We start from the raw sequence: 15,153 nt of genomic DNA on the forward strand, positions 1-15,153 counted from the left end.
AAAGATGAGTCCTGATCCTCTGTTCAGCTCCATCTGCCAATTTCTTTTCTTTTTTCCCCTTCTCATGCTGTCTTGTCTTCTACTCTGTGTATATCCTGTAGACATGCACACAGTCTGTAAGCGAACTGACGTTTTCCCCATGATTCAAGCCTATTATTTTGCAAGCTGCATTGCTGGATGGCCACTGAGAGGAAGATTTGCCTAATGAGATGAGTTGTGTGTGATAGTGCAAATCCTCTGCAGAGAAAAGCAAGGCAATCCTAAGTACGTTATTGATTTAAGGACTCGCTGGAAAGTTCCATTCATCGTTCTTCGCCATGCAACCGGATCCCTTGCTATCAATCCTTTCCGGCTCCGTGGCATTTGGTAGACATATAAAAATGAGGGGGTAATGTCCTTTCTCTTTAAAGTGCATGGTAAATTGATGTTGTAAGTGTATGGTTTCTATGGTATTTACTTGAATGGCTTGGAGCACAGTTACTCAACAAATCTACAAACACCGCAGATGTCATAGCCCTATAATCCAAAGATAGCTCAAATATTGTTTTGAATCCTTTTTACACCAAGGTTATAATAGTTTTGGATTTTTCATTAGTTTTAGTTTTTTTTTTTCATTTTGACTTTTTGGTTTCAAATTCAGTCAGTTTTAATTAGTTTTTAGAGGCAGATTTACTAGTTTTTATTAGGTTCTATATTTTGAAATTGCTTGGTTTTAGTTTAGTTTTTATTAGTTTCAGTATTAGCTTTAACTTTTTTATTTTTATAAATAAGGATATTTGTTAGGTGCAGGATTCAAAATCATCAGAATAAATATTGTATAATAACAACTCAGCCAAAGATACGTTTTTTGAAACATGCATTCAGGGCACATGAACACTATCATCTACCACTCTCTACCCATCCTCCATATTCAAATACAGCATCCCACAAGATAGCAGGCCTTATTAAAATGCAGTGCATCTGAAAAGTATTTATAGAGCTTCACTATTTCCACATTTTTTATTGCCAAAAAATGTCTGAATTGAACACTGTTACGTTATGTTTCCCCTGATCATTCTTGAGATGTTTCAGCAGCTTAACAGGAGTTCACCTGTGGTAAAGTCAGTTGATTGGATATGATTTGAAAAGTCATACACCTGTCTATATAAGGTCCCAGGGTTGACTGTGCATGTCAAAGAACAAATCATAAAGACAAAGGAATTGTCTCTAAACCTCCGAGACAGGATTGTCTCAAGGCACAAGGCTGGGGAAGGTTACAGAAAAAAATTCTGCTGCTCTGAAAGTTCCAATGAACACAGTGGCCTCCATCATCCATAAGTGGAAGATGTTTGGAGCCACCAGTACTTTTCCTAGACCTGGCCGGCCATCTAAGCTGAGTTATCTGGGGAGAATGACCTCAGTCATGGAGCTGATCAATAACCCAATGGTAACTCTGTCTGAGGTCCAGTGTTCTTATGTGGAGAAAGGAGAACCTTAGAGAAGGACAACCATCATTGCAGCAATTTTTTAATCAAGCCTATATGGTAGAGTGGACAGACGGAAGCCACTCCCCACCTGGAATTTGCCAAAAGGCATCTGAAAGACTCTCAGACCATAAGAAACAAAACCCTCTGGTATGAAGAGACTGAAATTGAACTCTTTGGAGTGAATGCCAGGCGTTACGTTTGAAGAAAACCAGGCACCGCTCATCACCAGGCTAATACCATCCCTACAGTAAAGTATAGTGGTGGCAGCATCATGCTGTGGGGATGTTTTTCAGCAGCAGGAACTGGAAAACTAGTAAGGATAGAGGGAAAGATGAATGCAGCAATGACCAGAGACATCATGAATGAAAACCTGCTTCAGAGTGCTCTTGAACTCAGACTGGGGTGACGGTTCATCTTCCAGCAGGTTAATGACCCAAAGCATACTGCCAAAATATCAATGGAGTGGCTTCACAACAACTCGGTGAATGTCCTTGAGTGGCCCAGCCAGAGCCCAGACCTAAATCCTATTGAACATCTCTGGAGAGATCTGAAAATGGCTGTACACCATCGCTTCCCATCCAACCTGATAGAGCTTGAGAGGTACTGCAAAGAGCAATTGGCAAAAATTTCTAAAGACAGGTGTGCCAAGCTTCATATTCAAAATTGGTTGATTGGTATTGATTTATGTACAGTTAAAGTCAGAATTATTAGCCCCCTTTTGATTTTTTAATTTTTTTTTTTTTTAATATTTCCCAAATGGTGTTTAACAGAGCAAGGAAATTTTCACAGTATGTCTGATAATATTTTTTCTTCTGGAGAAAGTCTTATTTGTTTTATTTCTTTATTTATTTTATAACTAGAATAAAAGCAGTTTTTAATTAAAAAAACTATTTTGGGACAATATTATTAGCCCCTTTAAGCTATTTTTTTTCGAATAACTTGCCTAATTACCCTAACCTACCTAGTTCACCTTATTAACCTAGTTAAGCCTTTAATTGTCACTTTAAACTGTACAGTAGTGTCTTGAAAAATATCAAGTGAAATATTATATACTGTCATCATAACAAAGATGAAATAAATCAGTTATTAGAAATAGGTTTCTAAAATTATTAGGATTAGAAATGTGCTGAAAAAATCTTCCCTCCATTAAACAGAAATTGGGGAAAAAATAAACAGGGGCGCTAATAAGTCAGGGGGGCTAACAATTCTGACTTCTACTGTGCATGTGATTTTTCATTTTATTTATTTAATTTTAATAAATTAGCAACAATTTCAGTTTTTTCACATTGTCATTATGGGGTATTTTGTGTAAAATTTTAAGAAATAAATTAATTTAATCCATTTTGGATTAACATAAAAAATGTGGAAAAGATGAACTATGTTTTTTTTTCGTATGCACTGGTTGCAAGGCTGCTTCTGAGGTTCGACACACAGTAGTGATGAGATGTAAACTGGATCTATTGTGACAGTCCTTCCATATCAGAACTCAACAAAAATATGTATTCAGCAATCATAACTTCAGTCAGTTAAAACATCACCATGATCTAAAAAAATCTCACAATTATGCTTGATCACAATTATGCCCAACTGAAGCATGATTCACTTTTTAAAATTTCATAACAATTTTCTGTTGTGAAACAAACTTGCATTTCCAGATCCTCTCATTTAAGCCCTCGGTTTACCCGCACTAGATTTCTTCAAGTTTAGTTCAATCACAGCAAGCTGTTATGTGTTTGTGTTCGATTCACCTGCTGAATCACACATGTGCGGTATTAACGGTTTACCGCTTCTCTAATCTGTGTACTGTTCTAATAACTGAATAACTCAGTACATATTGGTTTATTTCGAGTCAGAGGGGGGTATTATGCATGTTAAAAAGTAAGTAGTTTGTGGATAAGAATGCTTACTGAAGCCAATCATTTCAAATGATTCAATTCGATTTGGTGAACTAGTTTAACTGGTTCACTTAAAAGATCCAGTTAAAAAACATTTCGTTCGCGATCACCAATACAAAAATAAAATCTATTATTGGGCACAAATGTGTTAAATTAATACATTAAAGTCTCACTGCGGGTCGTATTTAATGCTGTCATGATGCTGCTTTCATGTTCACACTTTGTTTTTGTTGCTGGAGCAACAGTGAGGATGACTGGAGGAAAACCAGCTTGGTCTGACCAATGGCATCAGGATTACAGACTGAGGTGCTGTACAGTCAGACACCTGGCAACATGACGTAAATTGATTTACTTCTAAAAGGCTTACAGTATTTATTAATTATACGTTTACAAAGACGAAAACGAAGAACATTTTTGCTGTAATACAGTTTCAGTTAGTTCTAGTTCATAAAACTCAAAAAACTGATTTCAGTTAACGAAAATGATTTTATATTTTAGTTTTATTTTCTCGTTCATTTTCAATAACTATTATATTCTTGTTTCACACTGCACTTACTAAAACCTTATCTTTATTCTAAACACTCTTTTTAATCTCAGGTAAATGACATTTCACACTGATCTATTAAACACTGATTTTTATAAAGAATTATACAATGAAATCATGACATTATGATGCCAAATGGTAAACAATCTAGTACTATTGGGTTTTGTACATAAGTCACTGTGTTTAAAGGTAAGGACTAGACAAAAACACAACTTTGTTTTAGTGTTCCATAGAAGAGAGAAATATATATCGATATTCGGAATGACAGAAGTACTTCGTCGCTTTTAAGTTAGTTTGTATAGTCGTATATTTGATCTTCTGTGCATTTCTCTGGCACAACCTGCTTTTCATATTTCACACAATTGGAATAAAATAGGGTTCAGTAATAAATGTATGTAGTGCTCAGAATAAATGAGTACACAGCCTTTTAAAAGTGAAAAGATTTATCTATTTCTCAGTGAATTTTGGCTATATATTTTAGTGCATTTAAACAACAGTTTTATAGTTTTTTTTTTTTTTTCAATCTTTCGGAATAGAAAGATAATACATTTCATTTAAAATTAGTTTTTGCAAAAAAAAAAAAAAAAAGACTAAATTTGATATTTTTTATATTTCTCTTGATTTTTCCGGTTTGTTAAAAAATGTTTTTAATGTTTATTTTTATAATTAAAGTCCCTTAGCTTAGTCCCTTATTTATTAGGGGTTGCCACATTGTAATAAACCGCCAACTATTCCTGCATATGTTTTATGCAGCAGATGCCCATCCAGCCACAACCCAGTAATGGGAAAACCTATACACTCATTCACACATACACTCATACTCTACGGCCAATTTAGTTCCTCCAATTCACTTATACTGTACCTACATGTCTTTGGACTGTGGGGAAAACTGGAGTACCCAGAGGAAACCCACGTGAACAATGGAGAAAATGCAAACTCTGTATATTAATAATAAGATAGTTTTAAATTTAAAATAGTTTATTTTAATATTTTATATTAATATGTTTTTGGACTGTGATCTTAGCTTTTCTATAGTTAGGTTTGTTCCAGTTTTAACTTTGGTTCTGACTAATTGAATGCATGTGCAAAAATATTTTATTGTAAAGCTTCCTATAGAAGAGAGAGATGTGTGGGGGGTTTACTCATGTTTAAGCTCTTTGTCTTTTTTTCAGTTTTTATTTTTCACATTTGGATGGTGTATTATACTTCTGTTTATGTTTATAGCTTTAATGCTTCAATTTCTTTAGGGGGATTAGTAAAGTGCCATCTCATTCTATCCGATTCTATCTGATCTAATCCCCTTTTTTATCCTTACGTACCCTTTAAATTCACAGTTCATTTTGAGTTCATTTGAATTTGGGCATGACTGAAAAGGTTTTGAATATGAAGAAGTGATGTATAAACTGACAATATGAAGGAAACAAAATTAATACACTGAAATTAAGAGGGGGTGTTTCCCAGAGACGGGTTGCGGCTGGAAGGGCATCCACTGCGTAAAAACTTGCTGGAAAAGTTGGCGGTTCATTCCGTTGTGGCGACCCCGGATTAATAAAGGGACTAAGCCGACAAGAAATGAAATGAAATTCAGAGGTGGCACAGTTGGCACAGTGGTTAGCACTGTCTTCTTAACGCAAGAAGGTTGCTTAGGTCGAGTCCCAGCTGGACCAGTTTGCATTTCTATGTGGAGTTTGCATGTTCTCTCCGTGCTCATGTGGGTTTCCTCAGAGTGTTCCAGTTTTCCCCCCACAATCCAATGACATGTGGTATAAGTGAGATGGGTAAACAAAATTGGCTGTAGTATGTGAGTGCATGTGTGACTGTCAGAATGTATGGCTGCGTCCAAAATCACCTACTACTTTATTTTAATTTAAATGTAGTACTCGACTGTTAGAAAAGTACGTTCTACACAGTATGAAGGTGAGCAGTATGATTGGAACTCGGACCTACTACATCTCCATTTTGTCATGATCACATGACCTACCTGCATCAGTTGTGTGGCTTCACTCCCATTCATGAATTCTCATGTGGTGCATCATGGGATAGCATAGCAAGCCTCGGATGCGCACAACAGAATCTCGCCAGAAGTAGTAGGTTATCCGGGCACTTCTCGCATACTATTTTTTGAATTCTATGAAGTACGACATACTACTCGGCTCGCATACTGTTTTTAGCGTACAATATAGTATGGAAATATGCAAACTGGTTTCCCAGTTCTGTCCCGGCTAGACCAGTTGGCATTTCTGTGTGGAGTTCTATGTGTAGCCTTTGGAATGCTCACCACTGTCCAATATGTGTGAGTGTGTTTGTGAATGTGGGAGTGTATGGGTGTTTCCCAGTCCCGAGTTGCGGCTGGAAGGTAATCCACTGCGTAAAACAAATGCCGGAACGATTGGCAGGTCATTCTGCTGTGGAAACCCCTGATAAATAAGGGACTAAGCTGAAGGAAAATGAATGAACAAATTAATGAATTGAAATCTAAGCAACTGAAAGAATAATTAAAATAAATTAAAGAATGATCAAACAGACTTGAAAAGAAAATGAGGTTGACCCAAGGTCATTAAGTTGGATTCACATCTTGACACAGCCAGAAAAGCCTTATTGATAGTCTTCTTGAAAAGCAGAAAGTAACCATATACTGTCTATTAACAAATCAAATAAACTAACAACTGACTCTTAATTCAACTTCCCATCAAACAAACGAACAACTGACTCATAATTTAACGTCTCACATATATTTCACTGTTTATACAACACCTCAATGAGACCGTAAGCTCAAGGGAGGCTTACAGTAAAAAGGCTCCCTTCGATGCTTTATCTTCTGATGTCACTGCTTTCAACTGCTATTTGAGCTCGTATGTAGTAGCACTCTGTTTCATTTTTCTACTGTAGATTAGTTTTTCATTGAAGAAAACGATCTTGAATCATATCATAGCAAAAGGCCAAATAATTAACCCAGCCCACGCTCAGATCTGCGACAGCTGTCCAGTTAGGCTGTGACTCGTGGCGCTAGTAATGAAGTGTCAATCAGGACTAAGGTACCTTGAGCAATGGAGCGGTTTTACTTACGAACACTGCGCTCCTGGCATTACTGTGTCTTTAATTTAATAACACCACACAGGAGCTCTGACAACAGCCATGCATCAGACATTACATCATCATTCATCACAGCCACATTACTCCTGTCGTCCAGATGCCAGACACACAGGGGGAGATACCGAGACAGGGAGCAGCGAAAAGAGACAGGGACACACGGAGAGCCAAAGCCATCCAAAGCACTTTATTGCATAACCATGGGTGACAGCAAAAGATGAGACTTTATATAATCTGATGGATCCAGGATGAAGGAGGATTTACCCTCTGCTTAAGCATGAGAAACTGAGCATGTCCCGCAATTGTGACAGACCACAGAGACACTTTCTCCTCGTCTGTCATTCCTCCGATGCAAACCCCCTGGTACTCCAAGGACACAAATTTTTAAAAGATGCAAAGAAGCTCCCCAGGGGTAACCTGGATGGATCCAAAGTTGGACTGAAACTTGCAATATCTCCCTGTGAATGATAACAGGGTTACGCTTGCGTCTTCCTACTCCAATAAGCATGTCTAGACCATATCTAGGAGGGCTTCAGCATCCCCCTCCCCCCACATTCATATCAGCCTCACAACCATCTGTGATTAACTTTGCTGTCAGCCCACTTAAAAATCTGTGATCCTTGTGTTTGCTTAAAACTGCGGCTACACAAACATATCTAAATCATTTATTGCAAATTTGTCTCTTAGGCAGTAACTTAAAACTTCAATTAAGGGAATAGTTCTCCTAAAACTTTTAATTCTGTCATGATTTAATCACCCTTCACTTGTTCAAAACAATATTTTAGTTAATTTTTTTCTGTATATATTTTGAAAAATATATATTGACTAAAGGCCAGCTCACCCTGTGCACTTTATTTTTTAATTATTTAAACATTTTTAAAATGTATTTATTTTTTTAATCCTGAACAATTGTAGCATGTCAGACTGCACAAACATGGCTCCCATGTCACACTGTAAGATCTCAGCTGTCGGTTGTTTCTCAATTCCAAGAACACAGAGAACAGGCATTGCCATGGAGATTGGTTTTGCTAGGTCACCTCGAAAGAATGAACTTGGGAGACCATGAGAACAGAGAATGCATCCTGTGACAAATGAGATGCTGTGTTCTTCCTGATGGTCACGTGACCTTCACATATTTTTAGCAGACAATTATTTAAACATTACAACATTCTTACAACATTTTTTTTGCTTTTTTCTTTTCAATATATATAACATGCAGAATACTTTGCACAATACAAATAAAAGATATTTAATAAGAATTTCAGCAAATAAACACCCTTAACCCTTTAACAGGCATCAGATTTGGCGCTCCTATTGGATTGACGCTCATTGCAGCTGTTGTCACACTGCAGAAAGTGTCTGAAAACTTCTGACACTGCCAGAACTTCATCTGAGAAAAAATCTGGTCGTAATGGCAGTAAGCTCACAGATTTTAGCCTGGGATTTCAGGAATCTTTTAGGATTTCCCAAATTTGTCTCAGATGACAAAATCGTGGCTGAAATCTTACAGTGTGAGCAGGGCTAATCATAGTATTTTTTTCTACAATGTAAGTCAGGGGTGCCCAAACTTGGTCCTGAAGACCCGGTGTCCTGCAAAGTTTAGTTGCAACTCCAATTAGACACACTTGGGCTAGCTAATTAAGCTCTTACTAGGCTTTCTAGAAGCGTTCTTGCAGGTGTGTTAAGGCAAGTTGGAGATAAAATCTGCAGGATACTAGCCCTCCAGTTTGGACACTCATAAGTTGATGGGTCTCAGCAACCAGAATTCTTCAAAATTTCTTAGTTTTTGTTCAAGAGAAGAAAGAAACCTATAAAGGTTTTAAAACCACACAAGGCAGAGTATAATAGTCATTTTCGGGTGAGCTAACCCTTTAAAGATGTTGGATATTCGCCCAGCTAGAGTCCCTGAACAGAATTGCAACACTAGGGAAAAAAAAAATCGTGTTTGGGCTGAAATTCGAGAATTGCTCTTTCTTACTTTCCCTCATCCTCATTCCTGCTGTGAAATATTGCTCTGACCTTAACCCTCCATTAAAATTCAATTGACAATTTAGTAAGTGTCTTCCTACCAGGGCTTTCCTGTCTCTTCTTTTTGATGAAACGAAATCTTGGCCCCACACTGCGAACGCTACATTCCCCCTAGAATCAGCAAGTTCCTTAAATTGATCATCCTTTTACTCTTTATTCGTTGTTTCTTTCTCTGAAAGATGACGGAAATTGCAGGTTTCAGCTAACAAAGAGGAAATCAAGACTAGCGTGGCAGCAAAGCCTCAGCAAAGATCAATAGAGTGGCCCAGGCATTTCCACAAACACACACCTATCTGGGTTTTACAGATTGGGCTGACATTTATACGTCGGCTTGAAGATTTCACAGAAGCTCTACTGTACAGGACTGGAAATATTACCTCGGCGACTTCTGTCAAAAGAAGAACGCTCGCCCATAAATGTTTACAGAGCACACAGGCCCATGCAGATTTATAGAGAGAATAACAGGCTTCTGTGTTCAAGACACACTCCCTATCCCGAATCGATCTCGGCCTTACCTCTCCATAATGGGAGACACTGTTGCTAATAGGCTGTAATAAAGTAACTCTGTGGCACTACTAAAATCTCAGCATTTAGCCTCACCGCGTCGATTCAATATAATTCAGCATTAATGGCCGCCTGTGGATCAAGACCTGTGAAAACAAAAGCTCCTGACTTTAAGGCTAACATAAATATTTGGTGGCTTTAAAGCACATATTAGCTGTGACAAGCCATTAAAGGGGTATATTTTTCCCAAGCGAGTGAAAAAAGTGCAACTGTTCGTTCCCTAACACTCCTCCTTTCTAAAAAACACCCCCAGAGCTGGGATTTTGAGCTTTGGATGATCCACGATTTTGCTTAAAAATTTCACATCACAGGAAAATGCGCCGTCCTTTGTTTATTGCGTCCCCAGGAGAATTTCCTGTAGTGACTGTGAGGAAAAATAATTAGCATTTCTAACGCTATCTATAACCTTCTCTTGTTCTAGATTAATGTAACATGTTCAATTATGGTCTCGGCGTGCCAACGGCTGTTGCAAATGCATGGGATTTCTGAAACTTTCTGCAACCCTCTAGCCTCCAAACAATGAATGGCTTGAACACCGCCGCCGTCTTAGACACATAAAGATTTTACACGTCTAATGCATTTGTCTGCTTTCACAGTGTTGTTTTAACTAGGCCAATGAGAGGAATAAACAAAAACTGCATTCAAGGATTCCACAGATAAACAGTGATTTTTCAAAAGGCCCAAATTTAACCACCTGCTAAGGCGAAGCAAACAGAAGCAAACAGCTCCCTTTGCTCCCACTGAAATGGTTGTTTCCAGGTTCATTGCTAGGCTGGAATATGGCTCTTTTCTCTCCCTCTTTGGCTATGACCACCAGGGTATCACAACCCTAATGTCTCCTCTCTCTCTCACCTCACTGCGAAACTCATTGAGCTACTCAGAAATTTGAGCCCTTCTTGCTCCAAAGCACACATTAGGCTGAACAGTTCATTACCAAATGGAAATTGATGCTGCCTGTGTCACTTGCAGGAAAGCTTTCAGGACAAAAAAAAAAGAGAGAGGATAGCATTCTTTTTCTCTGGCAGGAGACGAGAAAAAAAAAAAGAGTAGAGAACGGAATGAGAAACTGGAAACATATGGTTTGTGCTGAATTTTGATGAGACTAATTTGTTTCAGGAATACATTGTCCTCAAAGCTGATTCTTCAGAGGCTGTCTGGACTTCAGACATTGTCAGATTTTTTTTTAGGGAAACCGTACGGCTGTGTTCTGCAAGAGCTACAACCATGTAACAATCACAAGTGATAATTCAGGCAAAATAAGATCGCCTCTCATCTTGTCTCCCTTGCAGATTTTGATTTGCAAGAAGAAATGAGAAACAAGTCCAATCTGGTCCTGTAGACGGTGCGAGGCTCGATGTGTCACTTCTCAGCCTTATTCATGAGCTCTTATTCACTCTCTCTTTAACATTTCTAAAAACAAGAGCACCACGCTGGCAGTAGCAAATCAGTCAATCATGTGACGTGAGATCATATCGCACTGTAAATATATACAAGGTGTCATGCATAAACACAGATGATGTACAGTCTGGCACAAAACAAATTTCTGAATGATTCGACAATAATGCATTATTGTAATAGGTAGGATGTGCATGAAACCAGACATCTTATTCAGAAGGGCATAATTAATGACTTCGAAATGATTAATGATTTCCACCAGTTGAAAGAAGAGCAAATTCTGTAGACTGATTATGCAGCAACATTAAGTTTATAGAATTGATTAAAATGCATTTAAAGTGATGTATCATTAATATTACAGTTGTTTATCATTTTAATTGTTGCATTATTTTACATTCAGGTTGTAAAATTAAATTTGAAGAATTATACAATTATACAAGTTTCATTTGAAGTGAAAACATTCAGCAACAAATATTTACTTCACTTCTTGTTGAAAAGTGGCAGAATGCAGATGTTTCTGATGAATCATCTGTTGAACTGCATCCCAATCATCACAAATACTGCAGAAGACCTACTGGAACATGCATGGATTCAAAATTGTCACAGAAATCAGTCAAGTTTGGTGAGGAAAAAGTCATGGTTTGGAGATACCTATGTAATGTGGGGGCGTGTGAGAGATCTGCAGAGTGGATTGCAACATCAACAGCCTGATGTATCAAGACATTTGTGTTGCCCATTACATTACAAACAACAGGAGAATGAAAATTCTTCAGCTGGAAAGCGCATAGTTCAACCTCCACATCAAAGATCCTGAAAGCAAAGAAGGTCAAGGAGTTCCAGGATTTGCCAGCACAGCCACAAGAAATGATCATTATTAAGCATGTCTGGGGTAAGATGGAGGAGGCATTGAAGATGAAAGAATCTTGATGAACTCTGTGAGTCTTGCAAGGACACCTTCTTTGCCATTTCAGATGACTTTATTAATAAGTTATTTGAGTCATTGCAGAGATGTGTACATGCAGTTGTCCAAGCTCATGAGAGTCATACACAATATTAATTCTTTTTCCACTGCACCATGACTTTATTTTCTATACTGTACATTATTTCTGTTAAGTGGCAAGACATTTATCTAAGAAAAATTAGACCTTACTGTCTTAATTAAATAATTAAAAATCAAGGCATGATCAGATTTTATTTTGGTAAAATATTTGTAATCTAGAGGCCTTTGCCTTTCATATATACCACTTCTGATACCAAAGGATCAACTAGAAGTCTAGCTATTATCTGTTATTCCTAAAACTTAGGCGATAAGACTTTTGTCAGGTAGTTTAGATACATTCATTTAGGTCCATAAATATTTGGACATCGAAACTATTCTAACATTTTTGGCTCTATACACCAACACAATAGATTTGAGGGAATATCACACACCTGGCCATGGAACAGCTTATAAGCCAATTGTCCAATCACTTTTGGACCCTTAACAAGTGGGAGGCACATATGCAAACTGTTGTAATTCCTTCAGCGTTTACCTGATTTGGATGTAAATACCCTCAAATTAAAGCTGACGGTCTACAGTTTACAGTTACAGTTTGTTTCATTTCAAATCCATTGTGTTGGTGTAAAGAGCCAATAGAATAGAAAATAATGTGTTTTTAATAGGACAGTATTTAGACAGGAAGCAAAGATGGAGAGAGAGGCTTGAACTCAGAATACCCGAATCGCAATGGATTTATATGATTTGTTAAAATGTTTTTCTACAAGCCACATTTGACATTCAGAACTAAAAAAGGAACACAATATTTTCCTCATTTTTCCTTTACCTTTTAGATTTAAGCCTTGATAGTTTCGTCATCTCTAAAGCTACAGGAACACCATCAAATAATGCTTTCCCTGCACATCCCTACAGAATATCTGACATTAAGATCTTCACCTTAAACCTGCCAAGGTATTTGAACCACACACCTGTGTATATGAACAGGAAGGCAGCCAGTTTCTAAAGGAAATGGAAAAGGTGTAGGGGAGAATCACAGAGGATGCACTTTTCGTCAGTCCCCTTATCTGCCCTTGTAGATAAACGCAGTATTTGTTCAAATAGGCTAATGTGAAATCGCAACTTCCTCTTTACTTTGATTATTTATAGCCAACACGCTCCGCTCCTCACACTGCAATTCTGCCTCACACTTTCTGCCAGGGTTTGGGCACCAAGCAGGCTCGTTTGCATATATTTGCATGTAATTAGCACATCAAACCTTCAGACTTGAAAGGGACGCCTTGTCAAAAAGTATTTTGCATCTCTCTCTCTCCTCTCTACCTCTCTCTATCACACTATCTCTCTCTCTTTCTCTTGCGTCTCAGTCTCTATTATGAATGTGTGATTAGACGAACAATTATATAAGTTAAATCTCTCAGAACCTTGGGATTTAAAACTAGAGATTGGATATTTGTTTCGGTGACTTTGTATACAAGGAACAAAATTCTTGCAGTCGATTATGAGTTCGTGCGTGGAAAATATTGAAGTTTGTGTCACATCGCTTCCGTTGCGTGTGCTGATTTGTTGATTTTTCACCAATTATGAAAGTCACTGAGATGATGAGACAATACCATTGACGCAGTGAGTTGTATTAATTAGAGTTAACAATGATGTCAACACGCATCAGTCAAACCTTTGAGTCACGAGCAAACAAGCACTGAGCCATAAAACAAGTGCCCGAACAATTAATGAACTTGCAGTCATTTGCTGAACTTTTAGTGCGACAAACACGCGCTTTTAGAAATAGCTCTTCTTAATGTAGCTTACGGGGTCTTGATCCTCCTAGTAAATGACTGGGATGCATCAGCCTCCCTCCCACGCTTCATGTAATTAAAAATTATGTTTGTAAAAATACACTCTCCAGAAAAAATAGTGTAAAGGTTTATGATCAGTAAGTCATTCTATGTTGTTTTAACTAATTAAATCTACAATTCTGAATGTTTTGTTATTTCCAAATTAGACAGTATTCATTATGATGTAGTTCAGTGTTTCTCAACCACGTTTATGGAAGACCACCAGTTCTGCTTAATTTCTGTGTCTCCTTAACCAAACACACCTGATTCAGATCATAAGCTCATAAGCAGAGACTAAGGCTGTTTCTCAGTTCCAAGAATGCTAAGAACGGACTTGCGTTCTTGTGGAGACCTCAAAAGTTACTCAAGAAGCCGGAAGAACATGAGATGCTTTCCTGGATCTTCCTGATGGTCACAGGACCTTCACATGTTTTTAATGGGAAATTATTTTAACATTACAGCATTCATACTGTAAGTTACATACTGTAAGTTATTATGTTTTTCCCTTTTTCACAATACTTTATATACACTAAATGCACAATAATAATATAACTAAATTCAATATAAATTTTAGCAAATAAACAGCCTTAATGTGTTTATGCCTTTATAAAGAGTTTCATGGTCATGTTATTTCACTGTTTTATTTAGGGAAACTCCTGAGATAATACGTTATATTTCTGAACTTTAATAGTAAATCTATATAAAATGCTGCATTTACCATCTCCTTTATTCCTTTATCCTTCTTTATCTCCTTTATTATTAACGACTTCTGGGACTGTCTGTGTTGAGTTTTGGAACTGAACTTTGGCAGTTGATGATGACATTACACGAGAACACAAGGATGCAGATCGCATGAATGATCTGTAACGGGTGTGACAGACAAAAGAGACATCTAAAACATGCAGAGTTGGTGGTCCTCCAGGAATGTGGTTGAGAAACACTGATTTAGTTCACAAAAAAAAAGAAAACTCTGCAACCATTTGCTTACCCTTGACTTGTTAACAATGTCCATAGTAGGAAAAACCAATACTGCGGAAGTCAATAGTTACAGGTTTCCAAAACTCAAAGATGATTCTATGAATTTACTTTTTTTTTTTTTTTTTTTTTTTACATAAAGTGGTTGTAAACAATTTATTTGGGCTGAGTTTAAACAAACAAATTAAGTTGAACATTACAAAATTTAATTTGTTTAAATTTTAAAAATAACGTGTTTGCAACAATTTAGCAGAATTTTCTTTTTTCAGTGTAAATAAAAAAAAATCATTGTATTAATTCAGCTCATTTTAAATAATTAGTTTGGAAGCATCAAAAATCATTTGAGTGAAGATACAGTAAACATTAACTT

At 37.2% G+C, this 15,153-nt stretch overlaps 2 protein-coding genes and 1 long non-coding RNA gene across 17 annotated transcripts in view; 2 read left to right on the plus strand and 1 right to left on the minus strand.

Moving 5' to 3' along the window:
- LOC147834501 (uncharacterized) overlaps window positions 1–15,153 on the plus strand; it is a 382,782-nt gene that overhangs the window by 100,545 nt on the left and 267,084 nt on the right. The window lies entirely within an intron of this gene.
- The window catches only part of nrg3b (neuregulin 3b), a 275,221-nt gene that overhangs the window by 62,371 nt on the left and 197,697 nt on the right, over window positions 1–15,153 (minus strand). The gene's annotated exons all lie outside the window — the stretch shown is intronic.
- Window positions 616–4,500, plus strand: LOC147841425 (uncharacterized). Its single transcript, XR_015504265.1, has 3 exons — window positions 616–2,085; window positions 2,731–2,987; window positions 3,122–4,500. It is a non-coding gene; the product is annotated as an uncharacterized LOC147841425 (long non-coding RNA).

The sequence above is a fragment of the Danio rerio genome, chromosome 12, assembly GCF_052040795.2.
Source record: "Danio rerio strain M-AB ecotype USA chromosome 12, GRCz13ab, whole genome shotgun sequence".
Lineage (NCBI taxonomy): Eukaryota > Metazoa > Chordata > Actinopteri > Cypriniformes > Danionidae > Danio > Danio rerio.